This window comes from Orycteropus afer, unplaced genomic scaffold (genome assembly GCF_000298275.1).
Source record: "Orycteropus afer afer isolate SDZICR_OR568_19922 unplaced genomic scaffold, OryAfe1.0 scaffold00027, whole genome shotgun sequence".
NCBI lineage: Eukaryota > Metazoa > Chordata > Mammalia > Tubulidentata > Orycteropodidae > Orycteropus > Orycteropus afer.
The window spans coordinates 15,857,395-15,875,260 of record NW_006921614.1 but is presented as its reverse complement, the minus strand read 5'-3'; positions in this window follow the sequence as shown (position 1 = coordinate 15,875,260).

The window sequence follows — 17,866 nt, the reverse complement described above, 5'->3', positions numbered from 1 at the left end:
AGTCTTCAGTATGGATTCCATGTCAATATAAAGAAGACAAAAATCCTCACAACTGGACCAATAAGCAGCATCACGATAAATGGAGAAAAGATTGAGGTTGTCAAATAATTCATGTTGCTTGGTTCTACAATCGAGGCCAATGGAAGCAGCAGTCAGGACATTAGATGACACGTAGCACTGGGCAGGTCAGCTGCAAAGGAACTCTTTCAAGTGCTGAGGAGCAATATGTCTCCTTGAGGACTAAGGTGCACCTGACACAGGCCATGATATTTCCAATCGCCTAGTATGCATGTGAGAGCTGGACCATGAATAAGGAAGACCAAAGAAGAGTTGATGCTTTTGAGTTGTGGTGCTGGTGAAGAATGCTGAAGGTACCATGGACTGCCAAAAGAACTAACAAATCTGTCCTGGAAGAAGTGCAGTCAAGATGCTCCTTGGAAGCAAAGATGGCCAGACTTCGACTCACCTACTTTGGTCATGTTGTCAGGGGGGACCATTCCCTGGAGAAGGATATCATGCTTGGTAAGGTGGAGGGTCTACGAAAGAGGAGAAAGCCTTCGATGAGATGGATCGACATGGTGGCTGCGATGATGGGCTCAAGTACAGCAAGGATCATGGAGCTGGTGCAGGATTGGGTGGTGTTTCGTTCTGCTGTGCATGGGGTCGCTATGAGTTGGAAACGACTTGATGGCACCTAACAACAACAACAACAACTGCTGAGTGCCCAATCTGCCAGCAGCAGAGAGCAACACTGAGTCTGCGATATGGATCCATTCCTCAGGATGATCAGCCAGCAACTTGATGGCAGGTTGATTACACTCATCTTCAGAATAGCCCCTTTTGTGGGGCTTTTGAATATATCACAGAGCCAGCCAGTTGATGTGAAGTCCAAGCTAATTGAAATGGAATTTTTAAGCAGCTTTATTAAGATATAATTCACATACCATAGAATTTACCCATTTAGTGTGTACAAATCAATGGTTGCTTTATATTCACAGAGTTGTGCAAGCATCATCAGAATTAATTTTAGAACATTTTCATCATTCCAAGTAGAAACTTCATACTCTTTAGCAATCACTCCACATTCCACCCCAACTCTCTAGCTCCTGGCAACTGTCAGTCTACTTTCTGTCTCTTTGGATTTGCCTATTCTATACATTTAGTAGAAGGAGCCCTGGTGTTGTAGTGGTTAAAGCATTTGGCTGCTGACTAAAAAAAGTTTGGTGGTTTAAACCTACAAGCTGCTCCATGGAAGAAAGATGGGACAGTCTGCTTTTGTAAAGATTTATAGCTTTGAAAACCCAGTGGGAGTTGCTATGAGTTGGAACTGACTCTATGGCAGTGAGGTTTTTTTTTTTTTTTTTTGAGACATTCAATATGAATAGAATTATATACTATGTCGACTTTTGTGTTTGTCTTCTTTAAACTAGCATAACGTTTTCAAAGTTCATACATGTAGCATGGAGGAGAACTTTGTTTCATTGCCAAGTAATATTCCATTTTATGGATATACTATATTTTATTCATCCATTCATCAATCGTTGGGCATCTGGATTGTTTCTAATTTTTGGTGGTGATGAATAAAGTTACTTTGAACATTCATCTATAGGTTTTTGGGTGAGTATATGTGTTCATTTCTTTTGGGTACATGTCTAGGAGCAGAATTGCTAGATAACACAGTAACTCTGTTTAACATTTTAAGGAACTGCAAGAAGGTTGTATTATTTTACACTTCCATCAGCAATGTATGAGTGTTTTAATTTCTCCACATTCTTGTCAACACTTGTTGTTGTCTATCTTCCTGTTAACAGCCATCTTAACGGATATGAAGTAGTATATCATTGTAGTTTTGATGTGTATCTCCCTCATGACTAATAACGTGTTTATAGGTTATTTGTATATTTTCTTTGGAAAAATGTCTATTCAAATCCTTTGCCCATTTTTTAATTGGGTTATTTGTCTTTTTATTATTAACTTCTTCTTTAAATATTCTAGATGCTTATCAGATATATGATTTTCAAATATTTTCTCTCATTCTGTGAGTTATCTTTTCACTTTCTTGAAGGTCCTCTTATATAAAAAAATTTTTAATTGTTATGAATTCTAATTCATGTATATATGTATTTTTTCTTTTCTGCTTGTGTTTTTGGTGTCATATCTAAGAAGAGCTTGCCTGACACAAGAACACAAAGATTCATTCCTGTATTTTCTTCTAAAAATCTTATAGCTTTAGCTCTTACATTTAGATCTTAAATCCACTTTGAGTTAGTTTTTGTATATGGTGTGTGATAAGGATCCAGTTTCATTCTTTTGCATGTGGAGATCCACCAGTACCGTTTGTTAAAGAGACTACTATTTCCCTCATTGAATTGTCTTGACATCCTTGCCAAAAATCAATTGACCACAAATGTAAGGATTATTTCTGGCCTCTCAACTTTTCCACTGAGTTAATGTCTATCTTTATTCCCATACCACACTATGTTGGTTATTGTAGTGAGTTTTGAAATCAGAAAGTGTGAGTCCTCCAACTTTGTTCTTCTGTTTCAAAAATGCATGGCTTTCTTGAGTCCTTTCATTTCCATATGAATTTTAGGATCATATTGTTAATTTCTATAAAAAATCCAGCTGGGATTTTGATAGGGCTTGCATTAATCTGTAGATCAAGTTGGAGAGTATGATGTCTTAACAATCTTAACTCTTCCAGTCCATGAACATATGTTGTCTTTCCAATTATTTAAGTCTTCTTTAATTTCTTTCAACAATGCTTTGTAGTTTTCATAGTATGAATTTTGCATTTCTTTTGTTAAGCTTCTCCCAGGTATTTTTTTCTTTTTGATGTCTGTATAAATGAAATTGTTTTACTAATTTCATTTTCAGATTGCTAATGCTAATGTATAGAAATAAATAGCTTTTTTCTTTATTAATCTTGTACCATACAATTTTGCCTGAATTTGAATCTGGAAAGGTCAAAGGAAATTAAACTGTCCACCTGTAATATTTGGAGGCTAAGGAGCAGTTTCATTTTTATAAATGAAGAAAGAAGGACTGTCAGTGGGGGTCACTTGGCAGTGATTCCCTCTGCACTGAGGTAGCACAGCCACAGCAGGAGAATTAGTTAATTTGTCCATTCATTCATTTATTGATTCATTAAACAGGTGTATATATATATATATATATATTTAATTTTTTCAGAACTATCTTAGTTACCTAGGAGCTCTGGTGGCACAATAGTTAAGGCATTTGGCTAATAACCAAAAGGTTGCAGGTCAAACCCACCAGTTGCTCCATGGGAAAGATGAGGTAGTCTGCTCTCATAAAGAATCACAGCCTTGAAGACCCCATGGGGCAGTTCTACTACGTCCTATCAGGTCACTGTGAGTCAGAATTGATTCTATAGCAGTGGGTTTGGTTTTTTGGTTTTAGTTACCTAGTATTGCCATAACACAACTACTACAAGTGAATGACTTTGAAGATATTTATTTTCTCACCAGTCAGGAAGCTAGAAGTCTGATTTTAGGGTGTAGCCCTAGGAGGAGGTCTTTCCTTGTCTATTTTAATTTCTAGTAGCTGCTGACAATCCTTGTAGATGCATCTGTCTCCATTGTCTGTTTTCCTCTTCTCCCTATGTATATCTTTTTGTCTATTCTGATCTTTATATACCTCAGAAATTATTAGATTTGGAAACCCCCCCCACCACCACACACACACACATTTGGCTATAACCTAACAAACAACAAAGAAAATCCTATGGGTATAAGAACTGGGATTTCACTTATTTTGGGGAACACAATTCAATACGCAACAAGTGAATGAGCCAGTCAGCCTGCCTTTCAATACCAGCCGCACTACTTAGTAGCTATGTTGCCCTGGACAAGTTATTGAACCTTCTGTGATTCTGTTTCCTCCCCTTTAAAATGGGGATACTACTATTTACCTCATAAGATTTTTGTGAAGAGTAAACAAAGCCCTAGATAGTGCTGGGCTGAAGATAAGTTCTATGTAGGTATTAGCTATTATTATTTTTGGATTCAAAGTATATAGACCAAATCCCTGCACTCATGGAATTTACACTTTACCAACAGGAAGAGGAGAGGGGAGGGGAAATGGACAAAGTAATAAAGTAATAACTATGTCAAGTGGTGACAAATACTAGGAGGAAAAAGAGAGCAGGGTAAGAGATGAATGGTGGGGAGGTAGTGGTTAGGCTTCTCAGAAGAAGGTCAATAAAGCAGAGATTAGAAGAGGATGAAGGAGCCAGCACAGGAGCAGGATTGCAGAGGAGGTAACAGCAAGAGCTGAGACTGGAGGTGAAGCTTGTTTTCCCAGAGGTGCAAACACTTAAGTGCCCTAGGAACAGACATAGAACCAAGGCAGCTGGAACTGAGTGAGTACATAAGGGTTAGGGAACGGGTCAAGAGGGGTCCTGTAGGGCTTTGTAAGTCATGGAAAGAACTTTGGTTTATACACACCAAATAGAATTTCCTAATTGGGAGGTAGATCACAAACCACAGCCAAACAAGTGGCTTTAAAAAACAACATTGTATTGTTTTTCTCTGTGGGTTCTGTGGGTTGACTGGGCACCCTTATGTAGTCACACTCAACTGGTGGCTTGGCCAGGGCCGGGGTCTAAAGGGCCAGATTCAGGTAGGGTGCTCGGCTCCTTTCTCAGATGGTGTGGTAGTTAAGGTTGTCATCAACTTGGCTGGGCCTGGTTGAGTGGTTGGACAGCTGGATGTAGTTTTTCCCCTTGGTGAGACAGGCAATCAATTCCACAGTGGAATCTACTGGAGCAGCTGAGTGGCTGCTTTAGGGATGTGGGCTGTTTCCAGTATATAAGAAGCAACTTTGAGGAAGGTCTCCAGCTTTTAGGCACGCTTGAACCCTGCATGTAGCCAAGTTGTTGTTCAGCAGCCTGCCATGCCTGGCTAATCTTGGAACTTCTTCTGGACTTGAGTTAGTGGCCTGCCATGTTGTCTGGTAACATTGGGACTGTGCCTTTGTACTTGCTGACCCTGGGTTTGTCAGCCTTGGCAGCCAGCAGCTGCTTGAGTGAGGAGATATCTCTAGCTTCAGTGAGCCAGGAGCAAGAGGCAGAGCTGAAGCCCAAGATTGAGGGGCTTTCATCCAGCCCCTACAGCCTGGCACTTTGAACTCAGATTTCTAGCCTCCAAAATTGTAAGAGAATAAACCCTTGTTTGTTCAAGCCATCCCATTTGTGGTATAATCTTGTCAGAGTGGCACTAGGTAACCAAAACAGGTGGGCTCTCTTATGCGGGAATGAAGCCCTCTGAGAGGGTAGAAGTGCAAGAATCTGTGAGGGCTGTTCTTGTTGTTATGTGCCATGGAGTTGGAGCCGACTCATAGCAACCCCGCCTTGGGTTTCCGAGGCAGTATCACTATGGAAGTAGATTGCCCAACCTTTCTTCCAAGAAGTGGCTGATGGGTTTGAACTGTCAGCCTTCTGGTTAGCAGTCAAGTGCCTTAGGAACTACGCTACCAGAGCTATTATCCACAGGACATTCCTTCTATTCCATCCTCTCCTTCATGGGCCAACTCAGCCTAAATGGGTAAGGCTCATGAAGAGGTGCTGCAGAATGCTGTACAGGACGATTCTGCTGGACATGGGGATGGCTGCCAACAAGAGCTGGGGAACCTCTTCAAGAAAACTTCAGGAACAGATAGCACTTCCTTGGAGTGGTTTCTACAAGGCCATGTGGCCTGGAAATGAAAGTGTGAAATTGGTCTTTTTGCCTGAGATTGCTAATGACCACAAACTTTCTTATTGCAAACTCTGCCCAGGGCCTTTTCTTCAACTTTTAGTGGATTAAATAGCTTTTCCTAAACCCACTCTTTCCTTTCAAGGTTTTTACATCTTGCATTTTGCCATTTTCCCTGAGTGCAGTGGCCCAAGCTGTGTGTCTGAAATGATTTTAAATATCTGGGCTGAAAGTCCAGAAGCAGATATTAGGGCTCTGTGTTTCTGCAGTGGCTTCTACTGCCTTCCCTGTCCCACTAGCCTGGAATTCTTTCAGCCTGTTGTTGTTATTGTTGTTGTTATGTGCCATGGACTTGGACCTGACTCATAGCAACCCCTCCTTGGGTTTCTGAGGCAGTATCACTATGGAAGTAGATTGCCCAACCTTCCTTTCGAGGAGTGGCTGGTGGGTTTGAACTGCCAGCCTTCTGGTTTGCAGTCAAGTGCCTTAGACACTATGCTACCGAGCCTGGAGGGAGGGAAATTGACCTGGTGTTTCCACTGCCATCTAGTGGTTGCACCATTTGGTACCCCCCTCCCCCCCCCAAAAAAAAGCACTGCCTTCTAGTGATTTTGATTCATAACAACCCTGTAGGACAGAGTAGAACTGCTGTAAATATTTATGGAAGCCAACTGCCATATCTTTCTCCTGGTGAGTTCAAACCACTGACCTTTTGGTTAGGAACCAAGCACTTTAACTACTGCACTACTAGGGCTCCTTTTTGATGCCAAAATAGGCCAAAATTAGAATTGGAATAAAGGTATGCCCGTTTTCGACTTTATGCTACTTGGAAAGACCTACGTTAGTACCTAATGTTTTTGTTTACTGAGAGAAAGCCAAAGAGGCTTTTTGCTTTTACTGAAAAAGGCCAAAACCAAAACTAGCCCCTTTAGGCAGCATGAATCCCCAAGCTGCGAGTTTCAAGCATCTCAAAGCTCCATTCCCAGGAACTATACATCTTGACATCAAGCTGCCATAGCATTGAACTGTGTCTGTGAGCACTATATGCTCATGATATTTTTAGGTTTCTATGTCATTTGGTGGGAGCTCTGGTAGCGTAGTGCCTAAGGCACTTGACTGCTAATCAGAACGCTGGTGGTTCAAACCCCACCAGCCACTCCTCGGAAGGAAGATAGGGCAATCTACTTCCATAGTGATACTGCCTTGGAAACCCAAGGAGGGGTCACCATGAGTCAGGTCCGAATCAACAGCACATAACAACAACAACAACATCATTTGGTGGGAGCTCTGGTGGCATAGTGCCTAAGGCATTTGACTGCTAACCAGAAGGCTGGTGGTTCAAACCCATGAGCCACTCCTTGGAAGGAAGGTTGGGCAATCTACTTCTGTAGTGATACTGCCTCAGAAACCCAAGGAGATGTCACTATGAGTCAGACCCAACTCGACGGTAGTGAGTGTGTGAGTGTATGTCATTTGGTATGATTATGTTTTGGATCTGGGAATGCTCAAAATGTTTCCCATATAAATGAATGGTAGTTGCTTCTTCACTTTATGCCATTTCTGCTCATGAAAGTTTTCATAGGAATGCTCTACTTTCCAGTAGTGGGGGTAAACTATAATACAAATCAGAATATGGAAATAAAGTTTATAATTGTATTTATTTTTAAAGGCAGTAAAGAATAGAGGTTAAGAATCTGGGCTTTGATTACCTGGATTTGGGTCTCAGTTCTGACACTTAACAGATATATGACTTGGTTGGATATTACTTAACCTCTCTGTATCTCAAATGTCTCATCTGTAAAGTGTGTGCATAATGGTACCTGCTTCATAGAGTAGCTGTGCACATTTAATAATGTATTAAAACACTTAGAACAGTGTGTGTCACATACTAAGTACTCTATGAGTGTTAGCTGTTATTGTCAATAGTCTTGACAGTACAGCCAGTGATTTTGTGTAAAATACTCATAAAATTTTGGCAGCCAAACACCAGAGACGTGATTGGTACAATAAGAAGAAAACATTTCAGTGGGAAAGAGCTGAAATCAGGTGCACCAGATTTGGGGAGGTAAGGAAGAAAACAAAGACCATGAAATCACGAGATGATCATAAGCCATAACTGTACACATACAGCCTACAAAACACTTTATCATTAGTGATGAGGAAGAAAAAGAAGAGTATTTTGATTAAGGCAGATCTGGGGATGCTAGTTTCCTGAGTGTCTTGCCTTCCTAATAGGACTGCTGTGTGTGAACACTTTGCAAAATGTTAATGTATATGTGAGTATATTCATTGTTGTATGTGATGCAGTGATATGGATACTGTGTTCCCATGAAGACTTCATGATGTAACCCTGAATATTTGAAACTACACAGAAATGGTGCCTGTTAGCCTATCTAATTCCCCATTTCCTCATTGCTGGCTTGAATCACTACTTTTAAAAAACAAACAGAAAACAAAATCAATACACTTTTAATTGTATATGAGCTGTTTTTAAGACTACAGCTTTCTCAAAAGTCTGGATTATAAAACTGGCTTTTCTTTTTTTAGGCCAGAACATTAGTTCTACTATACAACTGACACAAAACACTGTGAACACTCATGTCCTTTAATGCAGGGTTACAATCATTCTTTTGCTGTCTAACAGCCAACTCCACTCTGGAGAATGTGCATCTGAAGCACCCAACCATCTCTGATTTAATTTTTAAATTGTTCTCTTTTAAATGCCTATGAAATGAATTTGTGGGGAAAGAAAAGCAGCTCATCTCACTTATACCTATTGTGGTGATTATGTTTGTGTGTAACTTGGCCGGGCCTGGTTGAGTGGCTGGACAGCTGGTGGTAGTTACTCCCCATGATGAGACTGGCAGTCAATTCCATGGTGGGATCTAACACAAGCAGCTGAGTAGCTGCTTTGGTTATGTGGTCTGCTTCCCATATATAAGAAGCAGCTTTGGGAATGGTCTCTAGCTTATGGCACCTTGAACCCTGCATGTAGCTGTGTTGTTGTTCAGCAGCCTGCCATGCTCTGCCGACCTTGGGACTTACAATAGCCTTGAATTAATCACCTGCTGTGTGGTTTGGTGATATCGGGACTGTGTCTTTTTACTTGTCAGCCTTGGGTTTGGCAGCCTTAGCAGCCAGCAGCTGTCTGAGTGAAGAAAAACCTCTAACTTCAGTGGGCTCCGAGCTGGAGGCAGAGCTGAAGCCTGAGGCTGAAGGGCTTTCACCCAGCCCCTAGAGCATGGCACTTTGCACTTGGACTTAAAGCCTCTAAACTGTAAGAGAATAAACTCGTTTTTGTTAAGGCCATCCCATTTGTGGTATATTCTTGTTAGAGCAGCACTAGGTAACCAAAACACCTATTATTACAAACTTCTGGCTAGAGATTTTCACAATGAATTGTTGGTCTCTACCCACCTGGTCAAGAAGAAAGGCCCTTGCTTGCATCAATCTCAATATGTAAGATTGACTGGTTCTTAGCAAGCACCCTGTCCACAAATGGATTCACTGCTAGTGGATCAAGGAATGAGCTACCTCAAGCCACCTTAGACTGCTACTTTCCTAATTACCTCTTCCAGTCTCTGTTTCCCAAGAGTTGGCCTGGGTTCCACTGGAAAAGTTGTCCTTTTAGCCTCTGGCGCTGAGGCAGGCCTCAGAAGGAAGACGGGTCGATTGACCTCCGTTAAGATTTACAGCCTCAGAAACCCACTGGGGGTCGTTATGAGTCAGAAACGACTTGGCTGAGGCAGGAACTTCCAGCTTCTGCTCTTCCTCTGGGTTCACAGGGAACCAACCAAGAGACACCCCTTGACAACCCTCCAATCAGGGCCCTTCTAGATACATCCAAAGTCATGGAGACCAGAGAGCCCAGACATTTCTTTCCCACCTGTTATGGATTAAATTGTGTCCCCCAAAAATGTGTTGTAAATCCTAACTTCTGTGCCTGTAGTTACAATCCCTTTGGGAATGGGTTGTCTTTGTTACATTAATGAGGCAGGATTAGTGAACAGAGGAGAGAAGGCAGAGAGAGATGCCAAGCCACATGAAGATCATCCGGGAGCAGAACTCCAAAAGAGACAAGAACCTTCCTCCAGAACCGACAAAGAAAGAAAGCCTTCCCTAGAGCCCGCACTCTGAATTTGAACTTCTAGCCTCCTAACAGTGAGGAGGTAAATTTGTTTGCTAAAGTCACCCACTAGTGGTGTTTCTGTTATAGTAACACTAACTAACTAAGACACCACCTGAGAAATACATTTCAGGAATGAAGGAATTAATATCTACCCCAATCCAGCTCTTCTTGGTGTTAATGGAAAATCACACAGAAACATTTTGGGAACCCGCTCTACTAATACCCTGTCTGGTAGGTTAATAATACCATCCACTCAATGTTGTTGTTGTTATGTTGTTATATGCCGTAGAGTCAGAACTGACTCATAGCGACTCCTCCTTGGGTTTCCAAGGCAGTATCACTACAGAAGTAGATTGCCCAACCTTCTTTCTGAGGAGTGGCTGGTGGGTTTAAACCTCTAGCCTTCTGGTTAGCAGTCAAGTGCTTAGGCACTATGCTACCAGAGCTTCCACTCAATAGGAGTGTGTGAAGCATATTCCATTATCAAAGACTTTGCACACATTATTTTGTGTAATCTTCACCTCACCTCTTTTGGCAGAACTTTCAGAGTTTCAGCAAATGTAAAGTTGCATAGTGAGTAAGTGGAAAGGCCTGAATTCCAAGCTCTTTACACATTAGGAAAAGTTCTGAAGACAGCATTGGGGGAAAAAAAACAGCTCAGACGTTCCTTCCACGTAGAGAGAGCCTGTTATGTGGAAATATACCTTTCCCCTTCATTTCGCGAAGTGCAGGAAGGGGCTTGTGCTCTGAGATTTTGCCTCTCTAGAAATCTTTTCCAGAGCACGTAGTCTTGGGACACTGGACACACACGTCATCTCAGGATTGAGACTTATAGAAACAGGGTACCAGGACTATTTACCCAATTTAAAATATTCCTATTAATCTATGCAGCGATACATAGTTCATTGAAACATCTTCTATAGATGCTGTACAGGCAAGAGATGACTTACTGTAAAATTCACTGATGTTAACTTTGGGCTTTTAAAAAGTGTGCTGTAAGTTATAGGATACAGCACTCTGTTTTTATGGACTAAATAAGCAGAATTTATGCCAACGTGTGTCTTTTTTTTAGGTAAAGTGTTGGATATCATATATCGGTGTTCCTATACAAATAATAAGACAGAACTGCCAGGACTAACTGAGAGGCCCTGAGCAGGCTCCCACTAAGGCCCGTCCAGCCACGACTTGCCTGAATTTCTTGCTTGCTCCAAACTCTCAGTTGCCCAGCTGAGAGGTTTTCGGGACTCTTAAATGAAGGGCTGCATTAACTCTGCAATTGACCATGGCAAGATGCTATTTCTCCCCCTCATAGAATTCTGACAGCAAGGAGAATAAAAAAAAAAACTTGAATAAAAATTCTGAGCATGACTTTTTTTTTTTTAATAATTTGGACAAACTGTTCTCCATGGCAACCTTCTATGAATCATATTTGGTGCTTATTAAAATTTAGGAAATGGAGGTTTGGAACCAGTGCCTTCATCTTAAATGCTAATGCATGAGTGATCAGCAGTCAATAGTCCATGTCCCCTAATTCTAGATGGGAAAGGTTCATTCCCTGCCATGTAGCTCAAAGACTTTGTGCAGTTCCCTCTGTGTACTTCCTTCTCTTCTGAACACTGGAACTATGATGCTCACCTCACCATTTTGCTTAGAGAACCAATAAGATAGCACTTTAAAGTTTTTCCTTTCCTACACCTCATCTGCTTCAAAAATAAATCTGAACAACTCTGCAATATTGTCTGACAAGAAAACATTTAGTGCCATTTTATTTATAGTGCTCACCACCTAAACAGGGAAATGGAAGGTGAAGGGGCTAAAGAAATAGCCTGCCAAATGCCTAGAGAAATCTAAGGTAGATATCCTATTAAATGGGAGCTCTGATGGTAGTGGTAAGGCATTTGACTGCTAACCAGAAGGCTGGCAGTTCAAACCCATCAGCCACTTCTCCGAAGGAAGACCGAGCAATCTACTGCCTTAGTGGTACCTCCTCAGAAACCCAAGGAGGGGTTGCTATGAGTTGTATCCGACTCCAGGCCAGTGAGTTTGGTTTGGTTTGGTTTTAGTAGGGCGGAATGGAAACTGTAAAAGGGTTGTTCTCCTATGTTAGGTTAGGAGCTTGTTCTCAGAAACGTTTAGGAGAATGACCCGTTGTTACCTGCACGCCTGCCTCAGAGGGCAGGATTGATAACCTTTGCTGTGCCTTTGCCAGTTCACTGCCAGTTCACTGATGCACAGTGACGTACAATGGCGGTTCGCAGTGGCAGAGCCTCCCGTCACTCCAGAACCATTTTCTTTAGGGCTGATTGACAAGATTAGCCTCAGCAACAAACCAGCCTCAGAGAAGAGAGACTGCGAGCTTGGTAGGAACACACATTTTCCCAACACTGGGTTTAAAAGAAGGTGGGGCATTGGATGGAAGCCGTGTGCCCTGCTCAGAACATGAGACGAGGGGGATTGCCTTTGTTTTATGGAAAAATGGGGAGGGGGGGAGTCGGATGGGGAGGATGATTTCTTGTTTTATTGCTCCCTGGTTTTTTCTAAGCAGAAGTTAAAAACTAAGGTTCCTTTGGTGGCACAACATCGCCATCTCATGGACAAAGCTCAGTTGACACAGGTCTCTTCCGGTACAGGGAATATTTCCTATGAATCTCTCTGCCTGCAGCCCTCCGGGCATTGCACTTCCATACTTTAGACGCCCAGTGTTTGCAGGGTAAATTCAGATAAGAGGATGGCATTTTTGAAAGCGAAATATTTAGGGCAAAGTCAGATTCCCAAGTTGTCTCCACTTGGATTTCAGATGAAATAATTTTTTTCATCTGGCGTTGTTTCACAGATAACGCCCACTAAAGCATAATTCACAGAAACATTAAATTCTGATGACAGGCAAGAATAAAAGAAACTTTATCCGAGCTAGCAAAATGAAACAACCTGCAAAGGAAAATACCCCTTCCACCTCCATCACATTAACCCAAACAGTCAAGTTTGGGTTTTCTTATTTTCCAACTTCAAAAAAAAAAAAAAAACCAGGACATCTCTGGTCAACTGAGCTCAGGTATTTCTGGGCTGTTGTGGCTGTTCTATGTTTTGTTTTTACATCACTGCATGAAATTTTGTTTTAGAAGTATGGAATATATCACACTCACTTGCCCAAATCAAGGTTTAAATGAGGAAAGTGTGTTTTAAAAGTGACTCAGGCTTTCAGTCAATGAGTGTCACTGGTGTCCTACTGTGTACCAGCCACACTGCAAGTTGCTAGATCTACAAAGGAGAGCAAAGACACAGAGAGGGCCCCACCCTTAGGAATAAGATGTGGAAGATCCATTCTGTAATCGAAATCTACCCTCCAAATTTCTGTTTCCCTAAACTGTGAGAATTATCCCAGGCAGAAATGTGAGGAGAGGAGAGTAGGCGCAGGCTTGGTCCTCAGAACTTCAGACATGTCCCCAACATACTACCCCACCAGCTTCTGGCCTCAAATAGGCCTTCCCTGACCACCCTACTTCCCATTCCCATCCCTGTTTTTTATTGTTGTTATTGTTAGGTGCAGTCAAGTCAATTCCAAATCATAGTGACTCTATGTACAGCAGCACAAAACACTACTTGGTCCTGCACCTTCCTCACAATCCTTGCTATGCCCATTGTTGCAGCTACTTTTTATTTTTATAAAATGTATCACTGTCACTATCTGAATGCAAGAGCTTTCATTTGTTTCATTCACTGTTTCCTCCGCAGTGTCTATATTGCCAGGCACAAGCAGATATTCACTGCCATCAAGTGACTCATAGCAACCCGCTTAGGGTTTCCAAGCCTGTAAAACTTTATGGAAGCAGACTGCCTCAAATTTTTCCTGAGGGAGCTGTTGGTGGGTTCAAACCACTAACCTTTTGGTTATCATCCCTGAATGTGTTCTTTGGTGAAGTATCTGTTCATGTCTTCTGCCTATTTTTTCATTGGATTACTTGTCTTTTTGTTGTTGAGGTATTGAAATTTTCCATAAATTTTAGACATTAGTCCCTTGTCTAAGATGTAGTTGCCAAAATGTTTTTCCCAGTCTGTAGGTTCTCTTTTTACTCATTTGGCAAAGTCTTTTGAAGTGCATAAATGTTTAATTTTTAGGAGGTCCCAGGCATCTAGTTTGTCTTCTGTTGTTTGTGCATTGTTAATTATGTTTGATGGTTTATTTATGCCATATATTAGGGTCTCAAAGTTTACCTCTATCAAATCTTTAAGGTTTTAGGTTTTTGATCCATCTTGAGTTAGTCTTTCTATATGGTAACAGATATGGATCCTTTTTCATTTTTCTACAAATGAATTTCAGTTTTGCCTGCATCATTTGTTAGACTATCTCCTCACCAGTTAATGGGTTCCAGCCCTTTGTCAAAGATCAGTAGTCCGTAGGTAGATTGACTTATTTCTGAGTACTCAACTCTGTTCCATTGGTCTATGTGTCTGTCTTTGTACCTATACCAGGCTATTTTGACTACTGTGGTTGTATAGTAGGTTTTGAGATCAGAGTGTGAGGCCTCCTACTTTCTTCTTCTTTAGTAGAGCTTTGCTTATCTGGGGTCTCTTTCTTTTCCAAATAAAGGTGGTGATTAGTTTTCCCATCTTTTTAAAGAATGATGATGGAATCTGGATCAGGATTGCATTATATCTGTAAATCACTTTGGGTAGTATTGTCATTTTCAGAATCTTAAGTCTTCCTTCCATGAGCATGGTATTTTTCTCCCTTTTATGTAGGTAGATCTCCTTTAGTTTTCTTGTAGTAGTATTTTTTAGTTTTCTTTTTAAATGCCTTTTGTGTAAAGGTCTTTTATTTCTAAATACTTGGTTTCTTGGGTGGCTATTGTAAATGGTAAGGAGCTCTGGTGGTGTAATGGTTAAGATATTTGCCTGCTAACCAAAAGATCTGGGTTCAAACCCACCAGCTGCTCCATGGAAGAAAGATTGGGTAGTCTGCTTTCATTAGGATTTGCAGCCTTGGAAACCCAATGGGGGCCACTATGAGTCAGAATCAACTGGATGGCAGTAAGTTTAGTTTTGATATTATAAATGACATGGGTTTCCCGATTTCCTTTTGAGAGATCTCTTTGTTAATGTAGAGGAATCTGACTGGTTTTTGTATGTTGATCTTATTCACTGCCACTTTGCTGAAGCCTTCTATGAGTTCTAATAGTTTTCTTGTTGTGTCTCTAGGATTTTCTATGTATAGGATCGTATCATCTGCAAATAGAAATAGTAAAACTATCCTTGTCAATTTGGATGCCTTTTCTTTCCCGTTCTTGCCTCATTGCTCTGGCTAGGACTTCCAATACAATATTGAATAGGAGTGGTTATAAAAGACATACTTGTCTGTTTCCTGTTGACAAAGGGAATGTTTTCAGTCTCTTTCTATTGAGAATAATGTTGGCCATTGATTTTTTATATATACCTTTAATTATGTTGAAGAATTTCCTTTTTAGTCCTATTTTGCTGAGTGCTTTTTTTTTTTTTAATGAAGAATGGGCCAAATGCTTTTTTCTGCATCACTTAATATGATCAAGTGTCTTTTTCTTTTGTTTTATTTATGTGGTAAATTGTACTGATTGTTTTTCTAATGTCTATCCTTGCATACCTGGTATTATTTCACTTCTTAATATGTATGTGTGTGTGTGTCTATATATATATATATATATAATGTGATTTGGGCGAAAGTTTACAGAGCAAATTCACTTTCCATACAACAGTTCATACACATTTTGTTTCATGGCATTGACTTCAATTCCCCATAATGTAACAGCTCTCTTCCCACTTCCTCCCTGTAATTACCTCTTTCCTGTGTCCTTCCCTACATCCTCTAAATGATGTATTATTTTTTTGATATATTGTTGTATTCCTTTGACTACTATTTTGTTGAGGATTTTTGTGTCAATATTCATGAAGGATATTGGTCTATAATTTTCTTTTTCAATAAGGTCTTTGCTGATTTTTGGATCAGGATTATGATTGCTTCATAGACTCAATTGCACCCTTTGGTTCAGGAACAGTTTGAGTAGAATTGGTATCAGCTCTTCTTGAATGTTTGGTAGAATTCACCAGTGAAGTCATCTTTTTTTTTTTTTTTTCCATGACTTGTTCAGTTTCTTCTTTTATGATGCAGTTGTTCAAATTTTCTACCTCAGGTTGTGTTAGTTTGGATAGCTGGTGAGTTTCATTTAAATTTCTTCTAGGTTTTGAATTTTGTTGTGGTACAGTTCTTCACAGTATTATGTTATTATCCTTTTTATATCAGTAGGTTCTGTTATGACATATCCTATTTCATTGTGTGTGTGTGTGTGTGTGTGTTATTTGCATCTTCTCCTTCTTTTCCTTTGTTAAATTTACCAGAGGTTTGTCGATTTTCTTAGTCCTTTCAAAGAAACAACTTCTAGTCTTGTTGATTCTTTTTATTTATTTATTTTTTTGTTTTGTTTTCTGTTTATTTCTGCTCAAATCTTTATTATTTCCTTCATTCTGGTGACTACAGATTTTTTAACATTGTTTTCCTAATTTCTGGAAATGCTGGGTTAAGTTGCTGATTTTCATTCCTCTTTCTTTTCATGTGTGTGTTTATTGCTGTAAATTGTCCTCTGAACACTGTGTTTGCTGTATTGCAAAAGTTTGGTATGTTGTGTTTTTATTCTCATTTGATTCAAGGAAAATTTTTATTTCATTTTTTGTTTCTTCTATTACTGAGTTTTTTTTAAAAAAACATGTTGTTATTCAATTTCCATGTATTTTATTTATTTTCCTTAATCTTCCTATTGTTGACTTCTGATTTTATAGCATTGTGATCTGAGAAGATGCCTTGTATTATTTTGATGTTTTAAATTATTGAGGCTTGCTTTGTGACCCAACACACGCTCTATTCTAAAGAATGTTCCATGTGCATTAGAAAAGAATGTATATTGTTCTTTTGTTGGATGGAGTGTTCTGCATACATCACTGAGGTAGAGTTGGTTGATAGTGTTGTTTAGATCTTCTGTACCTTTGTTGAGTTTCTTTCTAGTTGTTCTGTCCTTCATTAAAAGTGAAGTCTATATGAAGTTTAAACATAACAAGAGGCAAAGTTAGATAACTTCTTGGCTGCAACTAAGTACCTTGAGGGAGTGAGTCACTAGGTCTGCAGGCTGGGGACCATGGTCACATGGAACATCAAGCTCAGTTGGCGCAATATGGTTACAAAAATATTGTTCTACATCTTACTTTGGTGAGTAGTGGCTGGGATCTTCTAAGCTTGCATACAGCCATCTAAGAGGCAACTATTGGTCTCTACTTGTCCGGAGCAAGGAAGAGTAAAGGAAATTAAACAAGCATGCAAAGACTTAGTCCAAAGGAATAACGGACCATGAGAATCCCAGCTTACTTTACCTTAAGACCAGAAGAACTAGATGGTGCCCAGCTACCAATGCCAAACACTTGGAAAGGGATCAATCTTGGAGATCCTGGATTGACTGGGAGAAAACTCTGGAACAAAACTCAAAATCATAGAAAAGATCAGGCTTACTGTTCTGATAGAGATTAGTGAAACCTTGGAGACTACGGCCCTGAGTCACTCTTCTACCTGGAATTGAACTCAATTTTGTGGCTGAACCCTCAACCAAACAATAGACAGTCCTACAAGGTGAACACCTACACTCCTTAGAACAATTAACCATGGGAGATCAGAAGGCCAGTATTTGCACAGGAAAAATGTAGGGAGGCAGGAAAGAGTAACCACAGGGAGGAAGTGCAAGGAGAACCATTACACTACGGGGAATGTAACCAGTGTCACAAAATAAAATGTGTATGAACTGCTTAATGTAAAATGAATGTGCTTTGTAAAATTTCACCCAAATCACAATTTTAAAAAAGTGGAGGAGGTTGGTATTTAAGTCTCCTACTATTATTGTTCAGAAGGAAGGTTGGGCAATCCTACTTCCGTAGTGATACTGCCTCAGAAACCCAAGGAGGGGTCGCTATGAGTCGGAGCCGACTCGATGGCACATAACAACAACAACAA